The sequence below is a fragment of the Malus sylvestris genome, chromosome 11 (assembly GCF_916048215.2).
Source record: "Malus sylvestris chromosome 11, drMalSylv7.2, whole genome shotgun sequence".
In the NCBI taxonomy this organism is placed as follows: domain Eukaryota; kingdom Viridiplantae; phylum Streptophyta; class Magnoliopsida; order Rosales; family Rosaceae; genus Malus; species Malus sylvestris.
In genome coordinates, this window is record NC_062270.1 from 30023303 (window position 1) to 30031099 (window position 7797).

The 7797-nt window shown below is 43.3% G+C and overlaps 1 long non-coding RNA gene across 1 annotated transcript; it reads right to left on the reverse strand.

Moving 5' to 3' along the window:
* Window positions 1-1107: 1107 nt before the first annotated feature.
* LOC126590604 (uncharacterized) lies at window positions 1108-2970 on the reverse strand. Its single transcript, XR_007612100.1, has 3 exons — window positions 2885-2970; window positions 1948-2788; window positions 1108-1250 (listed from the first exon to the last, which is right to left on the reverse strand). It is a non-coding gene; the product is annotated as an uncharacterized LOC126590604 (long non-coding RNA).
* Between the last annotated feature and the right edge of the window lie 4827 nt (window positions 2971-7797).

Genomic DNA, 7797 nt, shown 5'->3' on the forward strand with positions numbered 1-7797 from the left:
CGTTGGGCCATATTAGACACAGAACCTGCACACTGAACACTGAGAGCCAGCGAATCCTTAACAGCTAACTCATCAGACCGTTTGGAAAGTAGTCTGTTATCTTTGGGAGTGAGAAGGTTCCTGGCCACCACCGCAGCGGTCATATCATTCTTCATCACGGAATCCCCAACGGTAAGAGGACCAGTAGGGGAGACGAAGGATGGGCGCCATATGTTGTCTGGAGAAGGCGGGGCTACCTCTTCAACAAGGTTCAAGTCAAAACGACGGTCGGAGGGGCCAGACATTTTCAAAGGTGTTGAAGAGAGAAGAGGTCGGACAAATCAAGATCTTAGAAGTGCAAGAATGAAGCTTCTACTGGTGGAGATTCAAGTGTGCTTTGGAACTTAATGCCAGCCTCTATAAAAATCTGCACTCGACGGAGCTTCAGAAATCGAAGAGGCGCCTGCTCAGAAATCGAAGAGGCGTTTGCTTTCTCAAAAGCTGGGCTGCTTAGAGATCACGAGGGTTGATCTCAGAAATCGAAGAGGCGTTTGCTTTCTCAAAAGTTGGCCTGCTCAAAGACCACGAAGGCCGATCTCAGAAATCGAAGAGGCGCTCGCTTTCTCAAAAGCTGGGCTCCCCAGAGACCACGAGGGCCGATCTCAGAAATCGAAGAGGCACCTACTTTTCCAGCCTTGTCAGCACCCGTCACACGCACACTCAGCTTTGCGGAAATTATGGGCATTCTGTCGAAGACTTCTGGGGAAGTAGAAAACACATGAATCTTACTGTTCAATCACCCACTTCCCACACGCAACAATAGCTCATGGGTACCACAGATAACTTTGCCAAAGTTCTCTGCCAAAGTTGAGCACGTGAAGCTTGCAGCTCCCACTACATCGCTCTGACCAAGAAGGGTAAAAGAATAGCAAAGAAACAGCACTAACAAAGTTTAGACCCATAAATTTTGAAGGTCTAGCTACCATATTATTACCCACAAGGGTAAAGGAACAGTACCACTGCTGGATAATTGAAAAGTCCCTGTGTGTCAACCTCTGTGCTTCATGGCAAGGTAGACTAGCAAACATGCCCAACCTTTACTCACATTCGAGAAAACACTCCCAATAAGATTGCTTGCTCCAAAATCGAAGAGGCACCGTCCTCCGAATCTCGAGAGCCAGACTCCCAACATGACTACTTTCTTAAAAATCGAAGAGAGGGTAAAGGAACAGTACCATTGCTGGATAATTGGAAAGTCCCTGTGTGTCAACCTCTGTGCTTCGTGGCAAGGTATACTAGCAAACATGCCCAACCTTTACTCACATTCGAGAAAACACTCCCAACAAGATTGCTTGCTCCAAAATCGAAGAGGCACCGCCCTCCGAATCTCGAGAGCCAGACTCCCAACGTGATTACTTTCTCAAAAATCGAAGAGACACTGCTCCCCGAATCTTCGAGAGCCAGACCCCCAGCATGATTGCTTTCTCAAAAATCGATGAGGCATCGTTCTCCGAATCAATCGAAGAGGCGCTCGCTTTCTCAAAAGCTGGGCTGCTCAGAGACCACGAGGGCCGATCTCAGAAATCGAAGAGGCACCTACTTTTCTAGCCTTGTCAGCACATGTCACACGCACACTCAGCTTTGCAGAAATTATGGGCATTCTGTCGAAGACTTCTGGTGAAGTAGAAAGCACATGAATCTTACTGTTCAATCACCCACTTCCCACACGCAACAATAGCTCATGGGTACCACAGATAACTTTGCCAAAGTTCTCTGCCAAAGTTGAGCACGTGAAGCTTGCAGCTCCCACTACATCGCTCTGACCAAGAAAGGTAAAAGAATAGCAAAGAAACAGCACTAACAAAGTTTAGACACATAAATTTTGAAGGTCTAGCTACCATATTATTACCCACAAGGGTAAAGGAACAGTACCACTGCTGGATAATTGGAAAGTCCCTGTGTGTCAACCTCTGTGATTCGTGGCAAGGTAGACTAGCAAACATGCCCAACCTTTACTCACTTTCGAGAAAACACTCCCAACAAGATTGCTTGCTCCAAAATCGAAGAGGCACCGTCCTCCGAATCTCGAGAGCCAGACTCCCAACATGACTACTTTCTCAAAAGCGAAGAGAGGGTAAAGGAACAGTACCATTGCTGGATAATTGGAAAGTCCCTGTGTGTCAACCTTTGTGCTTCGTGGCAAGGTAGACTTGCAAACATGCCCAACCTTTACTCACATTCGATACAACACTCCCAACAGGATTGCTTGCTCCAAAATCGAAGAGGCACCGCCCTCCGAATCTCGAGAGCCAGACTCCCAACATGATTACTTCCTCAAAAATCGAAGAGACACTGCTCTCCGAATCTCGAGAGCCAAACCCCCAGCATGATTGCTTTCTCAAAAATCGAAGAGGCATCGTTCTCCGAATCTCGAGAGCCAGATACCACAGACCACTTTTTCAAAGTGCTCTGACAGAGTTAAAACATGTGAAACTGGCAGCTCCCACTACCGTGCTATGACCAAGCAGGGTAAAGGAATAGCATTACTACTTGTTGTTAGGGAGACTCCTATATATGTCGACCTCCATCCCCAACGGACAGGCAGACCTGCAAAAATGCTCAACCCTTCATCATATCTGAGAGGGCACTCCCAACGAAGCCTTTCGAAATATTCAGCTTTCTTTCCCCCCGATAATACCTCTGCAAACAAGCTATACTAGAGCAAGAATATCTCATATCATCAGGGTTAAAAGCAAGAGTATCCCATATCATGCTTTTTCCCTGTCTTTTCCTTTGGCCTTGTTTTTACCTGCAAGACAAGGAGAAAGAGAGCAATCAGTCAGCACTTGGAATCAAGCTTCCAGCCAGGAACTGACTGCCTGGAACCCCTTACCTGATTACTTACCTGGCATTGCTCTCGAGTACTCATCTTCAACATCTTATGTTTCCAGGGAAGATTCCGCATCTGCTTGAGGAACAGATAGGGCAAGTGCGAAGGATACAAGGAAGCATGTGGAGACAAGCGTAACAGCACACGTGCCGATACATCCATTACTCTGTCAAAAGCAAAAGTATCCCATATCAGCAGGGTGGAACGTACTCTAGATTTGATGGACTTGTTTTGACCCTCAAATTCTTCAGTCGGCCTTATACTCTGGAGGAAACCAGAAAACCCTCCAGCTCAGTTCAAGAATAAGCCTGTGGAAAGTTACTTCTTCAAAAGCAAAAGTATCTCATATCATCTCTTCTCATTTTTCTTCTCTTTATCCTTCATGCTGCTGCAAGATGGGGAGAAGGTGAACAATCAGTCGGAGCTCTGATTGCTTACCTTGTATGTCACCTCTTTCAGCAGACCCCCTAGCTCGGCGACTTGGGGGACTCCTACTACATGGTTTGTATCGCGCTTGACCAAGCCTGAGACTACAAGTAAGCTTCAAGTGAAATTGATACATTACCTTGTGCATCTCCACCAGTTAAAGATACCACCCCTGGATGGAGGAAGAGTACTTCCAGAGAAGATGCCACATCTACCTATGAGACAGATAAGGCAAGTCAAGACGACACCACACTCCGATACTTAGAAGTTTCGTGATTACGAGATCATTCTCCCATAATATTTCCTAATGTCATTTGTACTAAATCATTCACTTGTACTCACTAAAGGAGAGCTTGAACCTATGTACTTGTGTAAACCCTTCACAATTAATGAGAACTCTTCTATTCCGTGGACGTAGCCAATCTGGGTGAACCACGTACATCTTGTGTTTGCTTTCCTATCTCTATCCATTTATATACTTATTCACACTAATGACCGGAGCAATCTAGCGAAGATCACAAAAAGCGACCGTTTTCGCTACCTAGGATCTATCTTGCAAGAGAACGGAGAATTAGATGGAGATCTCAACCATAGAATACGAGCTGGATGGATGAAGTGTAAGAGTGCATCCGGCGTGTTGTGTGACCGTCGTAGGCCACTGAAGCTCAAGGGAAAATTTTATAGGACGGCAATAAGGCCAGCGATGTTGTATGGCACAGAATGTTGGGCGGTGAAGCATCAACACGTACACAAAATGGGTGTAGCGGAGATGAGGATGCTTCGTGGGATGTGTGGGCACACGAGAAAGGATAAGATTGGGAATGAGGATATCCGAGGTAAAGTAGGAGTAGCCGAAATTGTAGGAAAGATGAGAGAAAATCGGCTCCGATGATTTGGACATGTGCAAAGAAGGCCGACTGACGCTCCGGTTCGAAGATGTGACTACGGGACAGAGGTTCAGGGCCAAAGGGGTAGAGGAAGACCTAGGAAAACTTTGGAAGAGACTCTAAGAAAAGACTTAGAGTACTTGGATCTAACGGAGGACATGACACAAAACCGAGCGCAATGGCGTTCTAGGATTCATATAGCCGACCCCACTTAGTGGGAAAATGCTTTGTTGTTGTTGTTGTTGTTGTATAATAAAAATTAATAATATTTTAATAAATTTGACTAGGCTATTTAGTTTTAGGGGTGGAGATGCATTTGGTCTATTACTGTTCATTGGGGTCTATCACTATTCACTGAGTGGATAAATGCGCTGGGTGCTGGCGCATTTGTGTTATGGGTGGAACTGCTCTTAAAAGGACCGGTTGAACCCCAGATTGGACTTTTTATGGGTGGGGGTTCTCTCTTTAATTCTTTATGCACGTCATCAATTCCGTCTTTCTTTTCACACGTCATCAATTCGAGGCTCCTGTGCATTTCTCACTCGTATAACTACATACCAAAGAATGGAATTTTTTTCATTGTGACGGGAACATAAAGGGTACACCACGTGTTTTTATATAAGTGGTGGAAAATTTTATTTTTTAAGTTATTAACTTTTTAACACACATATCTCACCATTTGTATAGTGACATGTGGTGTACCATCTCGTATACCGGTCATACTGAAAAAAATTTCCCAATGAATGCTGATCTCATCTGTTACTTGTTCTCATCGTCAAACCTAATCTCCACTCCTGCTTGAAAAACAATGTACCTCCACCTAACGATGAAAAAAAAATTTGATTTTTGTGTTTTAATTTAGAAGTTGAAAATGCAACAAAACATTTGGGCCTCCCATAGTCACATGACCTTGCATGAGGTAAGAGCAACTCCACCGTGGTGGATTGCTCGGGGGACAGGCCAGAGAAAAGGGCCCGAGGCCTTGTTGATTCGCTCCAGCGTGAATGAGCCCGAGTGGAGGTGGAGGCCAGAGCTCCGGGCCTGTGAAGAATTGCCAGCCCGAGAGCCCGAGTGGATGTGACGCCAGGGCTGATGTCAACCCGGTGTCAGACCCTTTTTTTATTTTTTTTCTGTTAGGCGCGTGCAGCCCACTCGCGCGTGGGGGCGCGTCGCCCGACATATTTTCAGAAAAATCAACCCACTTTTCAGACTGAAATGTTACCGTTGGGAAGCCACGTGGCTTCCCACGGTCCGTTCGATCTCAACGGCTCTTTAACTTGGACCGTTCGATCTGAGATCAACGGTCGATATTAATATGCTTTATAAATAAATAAATAAAAAAGAAAAAATAGTTTTAAAATTAAGAAAAATTACCGTTATGACACGTGGCACAATCTGGAGTGTTGGAATTATAACACAGCAAATAAAATTACATAAACACAACAAATAATAAAAACCTCACTAAATGAATTAAAATAAAACACACCAAATAAAATTACATAAACATACCAAATAATAAAAAACACACTAAATGAACTTAATTATCTTATCGAAATCTATGACCAATAATAGTCGTTTTGGGTAAATTACACGTGGCGCAACGAGAACGATTTAAAATATCTTATCCGAAATTACAAATAAATTTATTTAGTATTATTCTGTAAAAAAAAATTAATAATATTTTATTCCCTATTACCAGGGCTATTCAAGTGCAACGGTGGAGATGCAAAAGGCAGTTACTGTTCATTAAGGACAGTTACTGTTCACATGGTGGATTGAATAATGGATTGCCTGAGGAGAGGGCTCTTACGGTGGAGTTGCTCTAATAGTCTAGAGAAAAACTCTTGAAGTTTTGTCATCAGCTGGCATCATCCAAATTTTTAACATACAAGTCCCCCCTTGATACTTGTCTGCTTCCTCTCTCATACTTTGTTCATGATTAATTAAATAATGATGATCTGATGCTATCATGATTAATTAATTAATCAGTATAATTAAAATGATCGAAACCTTTACATGTGCAATGAATATTTGATGGATTTTTTGTATTCAATTTAGTGATTTGATTTTGTATTCTACACAATCCTACAAACACATCTTTCTCTACTCTCTCTCTCTCCCGTACGCCTCCCTCTCTCTCTCTCTCTCAGATTAAAATAAGCCACAACAAATCACTGTTTTCAAGAATTGTGGTCCATTTTCGTCAAAAAAAAAGAAAGAAAAAAGAATTGTGGTTCATTTCTCTCAAAAAAAAGAAGAAGAAATCATTCTTGTTCATTTAAAAGCAATGGCATCTAACGTAATTTTATAAAGAAAAATGGTGTGGAGCTACTTTAAGAGCAGCTCCAGCGGGAGCTCCTGCTCGAGGGACGGGGGAGAAGAAAGGGATCGAGGCCCTGTCCACCAGCTCCAGCGTGAGCAAGCCCGAGCAAAGGGCCTGTAAGGAATTGCCAGCCTGAGAGCCCGAGCAGGGGCTGACGTCAGGCTAGCGTCAGTCCTTTTTTTAAATTTTTTTTCTGTCAGGAATCAGGAAGAGGTTGTCATCACGGTGGTGGTGCAGGGCAGGAACCAGTAGGTGTGCTTGCAGGTGGAGTCTTCCGCTGAGAGGGCGTTCTCGAGAGTGAGGTAGGGAGCGAAGGTGTGGGACCGATGGTGGTGGTGGACTCCATCGGAGATCAGATCGGATGACGTTGATTGGTTGAAGTCGGAAAGAAGCAGGCGGCCTCCTTGGGCCTGGCCGCAGAGGACCAGGAGGAGGAAGAATGACACGTTAGTGGATTTAGACATGGCGGGAGGCGGGTGGGTTCGGTGCTGCTCTCTCTCAAAATTCGTAGCTTCCTCGTTTGAGGAAGAAAACAGGGAGAAATGGGGGAGAAAAAGAGAGCGGGGAGGGAGACTGTCGGCCGGAGAAAAAAAGGAAGACAATGAGGGAGAGGGGAGTGAGGAAGTGGGAAGGAAGAAGAAAACAAAAATGGTTGAAGTTTCGGGAAGAGATTGGAGAAGATAAATTAATAATATAATATTAATTTTGTAAAAAAAAAATTAATAATATTTTATTACCTATTGTCAGGGCTATTCAAGTGCAAAGATGGAGATGCAAAAGACAGTTACTGTTCACATGATGAATTGAATAGTTGATTGCCTGGGGAGAGGGCTCTAAGGGTGGAGTTGCTCTAAGGAGCTACTTGCGTGTTTGCGTATTTGATAAGTCTTCAGTTTGTTTGACAATTAACATGCTAAACTTTTTTTTTTAAGTGCAACAAAACAAAAAAGACGTAACTTTGCTTTCTGTCAATTTTAAAAATATTGATTAAAAGTTTATCATTTCAATTTGTCTTTGGTCAGAATAAAAGTCCAATGAAATTTCAAAGGAAGGATTTTCTATGTCATTGGGACAGCAGTAGTCAACTCACCAATGTATCTAAACACGAACCTTTGTCACATGTTGAAAAGAAAAATCGCATATAAATACAAAAGAAATACACGTACTGAGAAAGATGTGAGAACCGTCATCCTGGGCTAGGAAATTCCAAGTTTATTATCAATAAAAAATTGTAAAAGGGTTCCTCCATCCTTGTTATATTAAAGGAAATTTTAATAAAAAGTTTTTGGTAC